Source organism: Daktulosphaira vitifoliae, unplaced genomic scaffold (genome assembly GCF_025091365.1).
Source record: "Daktulosphaira vitifoliae isolate Bord-2020 unplaced genomic scaffold, ASM2509136v1 Scaffold_5, whole genome shotgun sequence".
NCBI classification, from domain to species: domain Eukaryota; kingdom Metazoa; phylum Arthropoda; class Insecta; order Hemiptera; family Phylloxeridae; genus Daktulosphaira; species Daktulosphaira vitifoliae.
The window spans coordinates 8,224,012-8,236,059 of NW_026099576.1; the positions used below are offsets into that span (position 1 = coordinate 8,224,012).

Here is a 12,048-nt window from a genome sequence, read left to right on the forward strand (position 1 = left end):
TATGTTTAATATAGTCTCTTAGAACCCAGTTCAAAACACAGGTTTTTTATTTGCAAAGCATTAAGACGCAACAAGCATTTTTAGAAATATTAAAAAATTATAAGGAAATTTATGTTTAATTATTAATTAGGAGTTGACAATAAATTTACTAAGATTGAAAGACGATATATAAAAATTATTTAGAACGAAGATGGATTTTTTGCTAGTATTTTAATAAATACTAGATGTATTCAATGATAATAATATTTTGGTTGGTGGACATAATGAATAACATACAGGAAGCGATTAGGAGTTACATGCTGGGTGTCACGCATCAGTTATTCCCCTTAAACAGGTATAGGTAAGCAGCAAGGATACAATGTTATAGGAACCTCTGTATAAGTGAGACTTTCTGGTGAAGACACTTTTCCAGAGCTAATATATGTGCGAGCGTACAAAAGAACAATAGATAATACACCTGTGCGCCACTTGAAGTTCTCATACTTAAATAAAGCAAATTGGACTACGTATACAACTGTGTATATACTTTTATTTTCATATAAATAGATTTTCTAAGACTAATTTGCTTATACAATTTACATTAAATTTGTATTACTCAAACTTTTTTATATTTTGTTTTATAATAGAAATACCATTATGCGCAATACTCTAACAATAAATTCCTAATAAGTTTAAACATAATTAATATTTTTTCTTATATTATAACAGCGTAATTTTCACTAATATTAAAATAGTTATTTGATAGGTTACATTAATTACTTTTTTTTTTATTAAAATTTATCAAATTATGATCACCAAGTGCGCTATTATCGGTGCATTTTATGAGGTTTAAATTTTAAAGTCGTACTAAAAGTAAAAAGTTTATAAAAATAGTAATATTATTACATAAAAAAGCCAATTACTTAAATTTATTGTATCAATCCTCTAACGTAAGTAAAAGTTGAATTTTAGTGTTAAAGGAAAATTACAAAATTACTGGTAATATTTTGGGTTTAATATTAATTCTATTATAAAACCAAATACAAAATTAACAATATTAAAATTAGTACATTTATATATTATATAAACTTTTATATTTTACAACACACACTATTTCTAGTAATAATTGGGGGTCAGCTATATCCCTTTAGCTCTACTTGGCTACTCCGTTCTACTCATATCAAAATCAGAAATTACAGTAAAGTACTATTTATTTTGTCATAATATGAAGAATTTAAAAAAACAAGTGTTTCAATAATTTATCATTTATATAATGATTTTATAAGTGGTAAAAATTATCTTATGTATTGTATCATAGCTTGTCATCTTGTCAATCTTAATAAAGTTCAAAGATAACCTTACTTAACGAAATTATCTGTTTGAAAGGTATTTGAAAATATTTTAGTAACAAACGTATGAACACTAATATAAGACATTTCTATTAGCTTACTCAAAATTGAATTAAAATTTCACTCAGTAAAACTAACTTATCTAGAAGTTTTTGCATCCGATTTGATAGAGCTTAGTTACAAATAATAATTTATGTGAGTATTACTCATTTATTAATTATCATAAAGGCTAATAAACTAAATTATTGCTGGTATATCAAAAACATAGTAATGAGCATAGGTTCTCACGTAGATGCGGTTTCGGTTGGTAAGCAATTCCCACGAAGCCCTTCGACTATGTAATATATTTTCACGGACAACCCTTATGTCTTATTACGAGAAAATTAATTTTTGCTTCCTTTACACACTATTGTTATCGTGCGCACACGCCGGAACATTGGTCTAAGTCGAAATTTTGGATTACATGCAATAAAATAAGAAACAACTTTGTGTATCCTTCATTGGGTGCTTCACACCTGTGCCTAACCAAACTACGATGTTTAATATTAGAATTTCCTTTTGATTTTTCTAACACAATGTTTTTTGTTGGTGCTATTCATATAAATAAAATCATTAGCAGCGTAAATGGTCAATTGTCATGTCATCCCACCGAGGGACGACAAATCCATACATATTACACTGTGTTTATAAACCCCTCGATAAATGCCTTGAACCATCGTACCGTATATCCTGCTTCCTTATAGTCTATTGACGAATAAATGTAAAAAACCTGTCCGTCATTATACCGAGTTAAGTGTATTGATGTGTTATTTTAAAAAAACAATTTGTTTAGACAAAACTAGGTTACTATACAATTGCAGTAATCATTCAAGAAGTTTATGAGGCCACTAAGTATGATTTCCAATACATCATATGCAATTATTATATTTATAATACCTAAATATAANAATTATCTTCTTTTTTACTGTGTTACGACACTCCTTAAAATTTAAAAAAAAACAGCGATGCAGAAAAAAACTTCTTTGATAAACAGAATAAAACGGTTACGGGAGCCAAAAGAATCGAGTACTCCGGTCGGTACAATTCTTAAATGTAACTCTGCTATCACACCATATTAATCTTCATCTTTTTGCTCTTGTTTACACAATTACAGTTAAGTGTAATAAGAGATTTTCATTTTCATCGCATCATAAGGAGTATCCGTTTATTAACATAATACATTGATTGCCACCTCCGCATATAAAAGTTCATTATAAATGTCTCAAAAATTAGACCTCACATTTTCTTTGTTCTTATATCAGTCAGTTGCGTATCCTATATGGGTAATTTTAGTGATTTTGTACAATTTAACAACACGTAGTGTATGTTTGTGTAGTCTTTAACTCTTAGTTTTATTTGTTTTTTAACTTAGCTGAAAACATACCTTATTCAATGTAACTAACACGTATGTTTTTAATAAACACTCCTAAATAACTACAAATCTCTTTTTTAAATAATACCATTAAACACTAATGTCAAATAGTTGACATTCTACTTCACTAATCATTGCTGCTCATCGTTAGTCATCATCTCTTCGGGGATATAACTCTGGATGTATCTCTTGCCTCAATATATTTAGGTAAGAGTAATTTTAAGACAGTGTCCTTCACATTACCTCTCCACAAACCTTCTTTTTTTAATTATTTTTAATTACTATTTCTTAATTATATGTTACTAAAAAAAAAAAAAAAAAGAATAAGACTCCCTAAGTTCCTTTAATTACGACTGCGTTAGTAGTATCTAACTGAATATTTACTTGTAGGTAATAGCACTTCTTTAAAGGTTTCTGAAATATAAATGAAAAAATAAATATAACACTTTACACAGTGGTAGTAAAATGATTTTGTTATTAGAAAGTTTAATTAAATATTTAATTCAAGCAAACTCATTTTTATTAAAATAAGGATGAGTTAGCTATATAAAATACACTAAAATTGATTTACAGGGGGCCTACCATGTTCTGTCATCATTAATAATTTTTGATCCAATCAATATATATAATATTATTTATTTATTTTTTAATTATTATACATTGGGGATTTTATAAATAAAATTAATTCTTTTAAAAGTTTATGAAAAATGTAAAAAAAAATTTAAGATTTGTTACAAAATCTAAATGCATAAGTAGTAAAATAACCCCTAGTATTTTTCACCTTGTTTTAAGTACCGTGGAGTACACAATGGTTAAATGAGTTTTTTATACCAATAGACATATATCTAAGTTTTAAAATTGTACACATCTTTTATTATCATTTTATACATTTTTCAATGAAAATTCGCAGTCTTCTCGGAATAATATTTAACTTCGGGGGCAAATACTTGGATAACCTTAACAACCCAATGATTATATCTTTAATATTGTGAAAATAGTGACTCAATGAGAATAACATTATTGTTTTTTAAATTGTTTGTTTATATTTCAGGTTGAACAACTTTTCAAGTGACTGAAAATTTTTTATTTTTTTGATACTATGTAGAAATTGATATGGAAATTATTAACGAATACATTGATTTTTAACCTCACGTAATTTTTAATTCAATTTTAGACAATTTTTAATAAGTTATGTGTGTTGGCTAAAAAAATTGGGGGTTTTTAAAATGGTCAGAAAATTTGATAATTTTATATAGAATTTTTATTTAAGTTCTTTATTGATGCTAGAAGAAGGGTGTAAAGTATAAGTTTTGAGTCGCAACTTCAAATTTTGGGGCGTGCTAAATTCATTTCACTCTCTAAAAATTTGTTTGTATAACAATATATATAATTTTTAACACTTTGGTGGGATAAATATTCAACTGGAGAGTTTAAGTCCCTTCTTGACCTTTAATTGGGATTATGCAAATAATAATAAATATAATATGGGTTGATAAAATTACACAGCCTTGCGGTAATAATGTATGCCTACTCTTCTATATCACTTTTTAAAAATTGACTGGTAAATCAGGGAAAAGTTAGAGAATTTGATATCCCAATATAACCACAGTATTCTATAATACGACTGTGCCAACGCAAGGACGTAAAGAGTGGATCAGCTGCCCTGAGCCTAGCACATTGCATTAGCGTAGTTAAGGTTTTTTAGTGAGGGGGAGCGAGATTACATAAAAATAGTTTATTAACCCTCTCTAAAAGAAAACAAATTTAATTTCATCTTGTAATCAATTTACAGAGGGATCAATCCTATCCTCGTGGCATAAAGAGCTCCGCAAATATGATTCGCCCCAGACCTCATAATCTAGTGATGGCATTGTGTAAGGGATATAACACTCTAAGCCTTATAACAAGCAAGCAAAATTATTTTTAAACAAACAAATTTACGTGAGATGAGAAACTTTTTTTCTTCATCTCTGAAATACTTCGACGACCAAAAAAATACGACAGGTATGTGTACCTTCTAACCCTCTTTAATGAATTTCAGAATAACCATAAAATTAAAAGAAAACACGTTAGCTAGAGTTGAAAATTATGGGATTATTATTGTAAAGATTTCAATAGTGCAAGGCTCGTTTTATAAAAGATTGATTAAGAAAAAATAATTAATGGTGATTTAAATAAATCTTAAATTCTTACCGTGTGATTCATTATCTAAACATTGCATTATTTGTTTTATCTTCTTTAATTGATCTAATTACACAACAAATATATTACATTAAATTGGTTGTATTTTTTAAAGATTTATTATAAAAATTATAATTAAAATTATTGAACTTTGATGACTCAATAATTTATATATGAATCAGCGTTAATTAAAAACAACCCAGCACAGGGGGGTCGCGGTACAGTTGTGACGTGGTATAGTTGGATCAAGTATAATGATATCTGACAGTGATTAAAATCACTATCAAAAATAAACGCTTCGATGCAAATCTTTAGATAGTGCTTAATTTAAAAAAAATTGGTGTTTTATTCCAAAAGCTACTTGATCTGCTGGTTCCTTATTAATATCTCGATAAAGATAAAGTATGTCAAATGAAAAAGGGTTTATTAAAAAATATTATTTCTCATAAAAAAATTGTGTGGATCCATAAACTTTTCAATAAGTTATAGCATTATAAAGTTAAATATTATATAAATAATAAAATCGAGAATTTTCACACGNAATATTATTTGTTAATTCACCAGTCTCAGGCAGCGGATGTGCTGTCTGTATTTTATTAAAATAATTCTCACGATTATGAAAACGTGACACCATCACAGGAGCAACAAAGGATTCTTCAACTCTATAATTTATATTGATGGATAAGTGGCTAACATTTTTTCAAGGGTAAAACCTTAAAACGTGTCACCCAGTGTGTTTGCGACCAGTGCATTCTGAATGCACCCCTGTGTGTCAATTTATTAATGTGTTATCAATCAATATACTAGGAGTTTTTTGATATTTTCCAAAATTTTTAGAAGAGAATATTACAGAAATTAGAAAAGTCCCTCCAAAAATATAATTGAAATTACACCTACTGCAATAAAGAAAACAAATAAAAGTTAAATTAAGTTGATTAATTGTAAATTATTTAATAAAATGAATAATTCTTTAAGTCATAAATAAAATTTAGGGGGAGTTCAGGGAAGCTTAGTCCTTTCAAAAATTCAGAAAAATAATAATTATTCGTCATGTAAAAATACTTTTTATGAAGGAACATTAAATTGGATAAATATACACAAAAAAAAAACCCAGCACAGGGGGGTCGCGGCACAGTTGTGACGTGGTATAGTTGGATCAAGTATAATGATATCTGACAGTGATTAAAATCACTATCAAAAATAAACGCTTCGATGCAAATCTTTAGATAGTGTTTAATTTTAAAAAAATTGGTGTTTTATTCCAAAAGCTACTTGATCTGCTGGTTCCTTATTAATATCTCGATTAAGATAAAGTATGTCGAATGAAAAAGGGTTTATTAAAAAATATTATTTCTCATAAAAAAATTGTGTGGATCCATAAACTTTTCAATAAGTTATAGCATTATAAAGTTAAATATAATATAAATAATAAAATCGAGAATTTTCACACGAAAATAGCATTCGGTAGCCATTTTCGCCGTGAAGACAAGTCCAGAGGTCAAATTTTTTTTTTTCAAATTAAAGTATATTACATTAGCTTTAATTTAAGATATATATAAAAGTGTCAGACCTTCCGGAACATTTTCAAAAGTTAAGTTGAAAAAGTTAATTTTTTGTGAAAAAGTTGTCATTTTAAATCCCCCCCTGTGGGCAGGTTAAGTGTCAGATTTACAAAAAAAATATACCAAATGATAGGTAAAGACATCAAGCATCTATATAAAAAAAAATTATATTGATATGTTCATTTTTGAAAAAGTTACGGCAGTTTTTAGTAAAAAAAATTGAAAAAATTTCGAAAATTAGCGATTTTTAAATTTGTAATTTTTTTGGAGGTTTCCCCCATTTACAGGGAACGAGGGAATTTTTTTCAATTTTGAAGGGTAATGTCTTCGACTAGATACGATTTGTGATCTTTTGACGTATCGTTGAAAGAAATCCGTTCGGTGAGAGCTGAGAAAAAGTGGTAACAGACACAAAAAAAAAAAATAATAAAAATAAAAAAAAAAACACATCTTAGTAAAACTAATACCTTCTCAGCTTCGCATCGAAGCTAAAAATTAGTTTAATAATGATTATTTATGTAGTACAAAATATATGATATTTGATTATTCAGAATTTCATAATTTCTACTTTCAGGTAATCATTCGATTTCTGACGAGGATATAATTATCAGTTGTTTGGAATTAGATCCAGACAGTCTAATAAAAAATAGTAATGTCATTTTACGTTAATTGATAATTTTAGCTATGATATAAAATATTTAGAGTATTGAATAACATAAATATGATATTCAAGAACTAGATCTATATTTAAGAGGCCGCATTACAAAATTAAAAATATGTTGATTGTTAACAATATTTTTTTTCTAAAACAAAAATCACTTACCATGAAATTAATATGTGCAATGATTTTGCATATTTCTTAAATTCATCACTAACTCTTCACTTATGCTTTATTGATATCTATAACATTATTAAGCTGATAAATTACTAAAATATCAGTAATATTGACAAAAAATTCATGAATTCAATGATATTTCTAGTTAAAATATTTTTAAAATATTCCAATTTTTATGACGTCAATTAAAATTATAATTTATTTGTGATAAATTTTAATTTTATATAATACAAATATTTTTACTTAAATTACTCGAATGATAAAAATAAGATTTCACAATAACATAGTTATTTAAAAAAAAAAATGTATTTATTTAGAAACTCCTAGAATTGAGTTAAAATTTGATAAATTAATTATTTCATATATAATAATATTATTGCCAAAAACTTGTTATAATACTAATGGCTGATAACATAACCATGTATAAAACTTAAATAAATAGTTTTTTTTATCCTCTTAATGCGTATAAAATTACGGAATCGATAACATTTTTTGCTTTATTGATATCGATAACATTATTAAGCAAATTATTAAGAAAAATAAAGTAGATAATCAAAGACATATTATTACGAACCTAACTTTAATAGCATCATTTCAAGTAAATAACTAGGATCATTATAACTATTTGTGTAAAGTAAAACAAAAATATTACTTTTTGATATCCTTTGTGCATATTATACATATTTTTTAAAAAAATTAATTAATTATTTATAAAATAATTTATATGGATATAGTAAAATTAGAATTAGTGCAATGTCAATGACTGATTAAAATTTCGTTAATTGACCAAAAACATTTTGACCAGTCATAATCTGGTCGATATACAAACTGTGTGTTTAATTTTAAAATTTTACTATAAAACACAATCTTTTTGCACATTTGGTCACGTAATGAAAATATTTGTTTTACTTTTTTTCAAATTTACGTATTAAAAATGGAAGTTAAGTTCAATTAACGTTGAAATGTAAATGAATCACCCTAAGACATACATGTATGTATGAATAGCCATAACAAAATTATATGGTATTTATATTTATAGTAACACTATAAAATTTAAAAAATTGATTTCCTTGTTGTAGTTTTATAGTAGGTAATTCGATTTCATACTTATTTTTGAAAATAAAATTATCTTTTATGTACATAGAAAAAATTTCTATTAGCTAACTCAACTTAGGGTAAAAAATTATATCTAGTAACTTAACTTATTTTACTGTTACAATTTAGTGACTTTATATAACTCTTAACATTACAAGTTAGAAAAAATTACCAACTTATCCAGCCTAAATTTATAATAAAATAAAAAACAAATTTTACCGAATTTGACCATTTAATAAGTTAAAATCTAGTTAATTAACCAAAAAGATTTTGACTAGTCAACAAACCAACCATAAATAAAATGAAAAATGATTATTATACTATCAAAGTTATCCTATGTTACGATATTTATTTAAAAATATTCTTCTAAATTTGAATTTAAAAAACTTTTTTACAAAATATTTATTTGGAGTTAATATTTTTTATAATTTTCAGAATTACCAGAAAATATCGAATATCAAACCATTTTTAACAATCGAAAGAATATAATATGGGAATCTCTTGAACATTTGTTGGATTCTTATAATAGCGGTATTTAAATCTTTAGTCTCATATAAAAAAACTTCAGTAAATTTTAAAATAATTATCTGATTACAAGCTTTTGTATGTATTAAATAACAATTATGGACTTTATATTTAACGCAATACGTGGACTCATTAAATAATTGTACAATAGAAGTGGTCCTAGAAATGTTAGCCGACTTATTTTTAGAGCTGGAATTTTTTTTTTTTATTAAAGAGTTTTTTATTAGTCAACACATTTTAAAAAAAAAATTGCCAACTAAAATTTGAGTATAAACTTTATTTTTGTTCTTTTCTTAAATTTTTTTTTTTAAGCGATTTCTTTACCGAATTGTTAAACTTACCAAATTGCTTAGTTGGTAGTTAAGGTTGAGGGGGTGACTTACCTTCTAAAGTACCGCTTCTAGTTTTCATGATGAGAAAGGCCTATGGAAACCAGATAAATAAAATAACAATAATCGTCCAATTATGCTCAATCGCAATCTTAAAATTTATAAAAGATACTATAAATAAATTATTTACTTCAAAAATTTTACGATAAAATCGACAGTGTAAAATATATTAGTAATAAAATCGTAAATTTATTAATTAATGTTACGCTTAAAAATGTTGATAGACGAACGTGGAGATCTTTTGACAATGTGACATTCATTCAACTTCTTAACAATAGTCTTATACCCTTTCCTTAAATGGTCATTGTATGTTAAAAATAATACATTAGGCTCATCGCTCAATCATTTTTGATAGTGTGTACTATATATAAGCCAACAGTGTATTTATATACGTGTTACGGGAAAACACTTTGCCACGAACAGAATGTTGCAAATTTACTCCGATATTTAGTTAAGTGGTTATTGCTCCTAATATCTGGTATTCCGAACATCTAATATCATATCAGGTTACCGTGACCATGAACCAAGATATTACACCAAAATTAGAAAGACAAAATTAACAAAAAACCGAGAAATAAGTATGCCATTCAATACACCACTGAAATTTATACTACCAATGCCAAAAAATTCTGAATGAAAATTCATAGTTAGATTTATATGTATTCTTAATATAACAAATTAAGATATTTTTTAAGTTAAATTAAATATTTTAATAATTTTATCACTTTCAGCTAAATATTGAGTATTTCACCAATTTATATTTATTTCAGATAACGAGAAATTGTGCAATAATGATAATAATATGTTGTGCAGACTATGCGGGCTTCATAATTTTTTTGGTACTAAGTATATAAATCATTATGGTGGTTGTAATAAGAAAAGACAATGTATGTTTGATTTTCAACTTGATGAAGCAATTTATGATAGAGTTATGATAGAAGATATATACATAAAAAGCTTGGATAAAAACTCTCAAATGTCTAAAAGAATTGCTATATTTAGGATAGGAGGAAATCCTTCTGAGACATGAAAGATTATCAAAATTAGTATAGTAAAAACTCGTTAATACACGGATTTTTATTAACCCAGTTATTCATTTATCTTTTAACGTTAAAAAAAATCACAGTTAATACGAATAACTGCATATGTTTATAAGCATCTCTAACTTTTAAATATTAAAATAATCCTGCTTAACACGTCGATAAAAATCAAAGAAAATATAACAATTTATCATCAAATGAAATAACTTAATTTTATTAAAAAACGATTCAACTAAAATAAGACGTTTTATCAGTTTGTACTTTACAACCTTCGCAGATAGTTTGGTCGTTTTATACTATCAAATTATATCGTACAATAATATATGTATATTTATGTATAGATAAAGTGTTATAAGTTTTCATTTTTTCTTAATAATTTGGTTTTAAATCCTATTTAAATCTCTTCTATAGTGCATCAAAGGGATCTCACTTAATACGCCTTCCAGTTTAATATATGGTAATACGATATACTCTTTGAGAGTCTATTAACGAGGTTTTACTGTATTACATATGCTAATTAATTTCAAACAATATTAAAATATAAATAGATAAAAAATAATTATAAGTATTTGAATAACATTTAATTAATTTATGTAGTAAAAGAATTATACCTACAAATTGAAACTTGTATTGTAAAAATATTTAAATTATTGCTTATATGTAGAAATAATACTTTATTATTCATAAAATTTCAACTAAAATTTTTGTAAATGTAGTGTTATACTAAATATTTTGCTACATAATAAAATTTTAATTTATATTATAAAAAATGTTCTATATTCTATAAATCATAAATCATAAGTGATAGTTATTTCTTATTGATGTGTAAAGTTAAGTTTGTGTCTGTAATAAATTAAAAATAAAAGAACAGACTTGGTGGTGGAAAATTTGGATGATAAATATTTATTGTCTAACTTGTATAATTTTTTATTAATTGTTTATTACGCAATAGATTGATGGAGATTCGAAAGCATAGGTTAAATTGTACTTATCTTACGTCCTATGTAATGCAATAATATTTCAAGTAATCCAACGTTGAATCTGGTACTAAATGCACTACTTATACGATTTACACTATACGTCATTATAGTCTTATAATTACTTACAAAAACGATTCAAATTTTAAAGAATATGATTTAATTGCACAAAGTCTAAGACTGATTTTATTTGTAAAAGATTACAAACACTATTTTTTATTAGAAATATAATTTATAATTTGTCCTTATTATTTTCTTACGTTTGTTGAATTGATATTTTCTTTTGAGAGAATATATTTTATTGAGAGATTGACACCAATATTTCTTAAATGTATATTTAAAAAAAAAAGCGGTCGTATTTTCCACCGTCTTCCCGTCCCAATAAAAAAAATTAGTTTGGGTGCGCAAAAAAATTTTAAAAAAAGTAAAAGAGCTACGTTCCCCTTACGCACTCCCCCCTCAATTTGAGCACTGGGTACAATAATAACCAAGACAAAAATTAAACACTACAAATATACCGTAAGGTTCTCTACGTTGTCTGCTGGGACGATGTTTGTTAAAACATGACATTGAGTGACGAGACTAGCTACCCAATAAGGAAAGCTCACAATATATTTTTAATGTTAAATAAAAATTTTAAGTTGTGTTGGGTTTATAAAATAGTTAGAAAAAAAAGGTTTAATGTATAAAATACTATTGCACATT

At 25.9% G+C, this 12,048-nt stretch overlaps 1 long non-coding RNA gene across 1 annotated transcript; it reads left to right on the forward strand.

Annotated features, from left to right (window-relative positions):
• The first annotated feature begins 7,012 nt into the window (after nucleotides 1-7,012).
• On the forward strand, nucleotides 7,013-11,063 carry LOC126907575 (uncharacterized). Its single transcript, XR_007704566.1, has 3 exons — nucleotides 7,013-7,131; nucleotides 8,848-8,943; nucleotides 10,097-11,063. It is a non-coding gene; the product is annotated as an uncharacterized LOC126907575 (long non-coding RNA).
• Nucleotides 11,064-12,048: the final 985 nt, after the last annotated feature.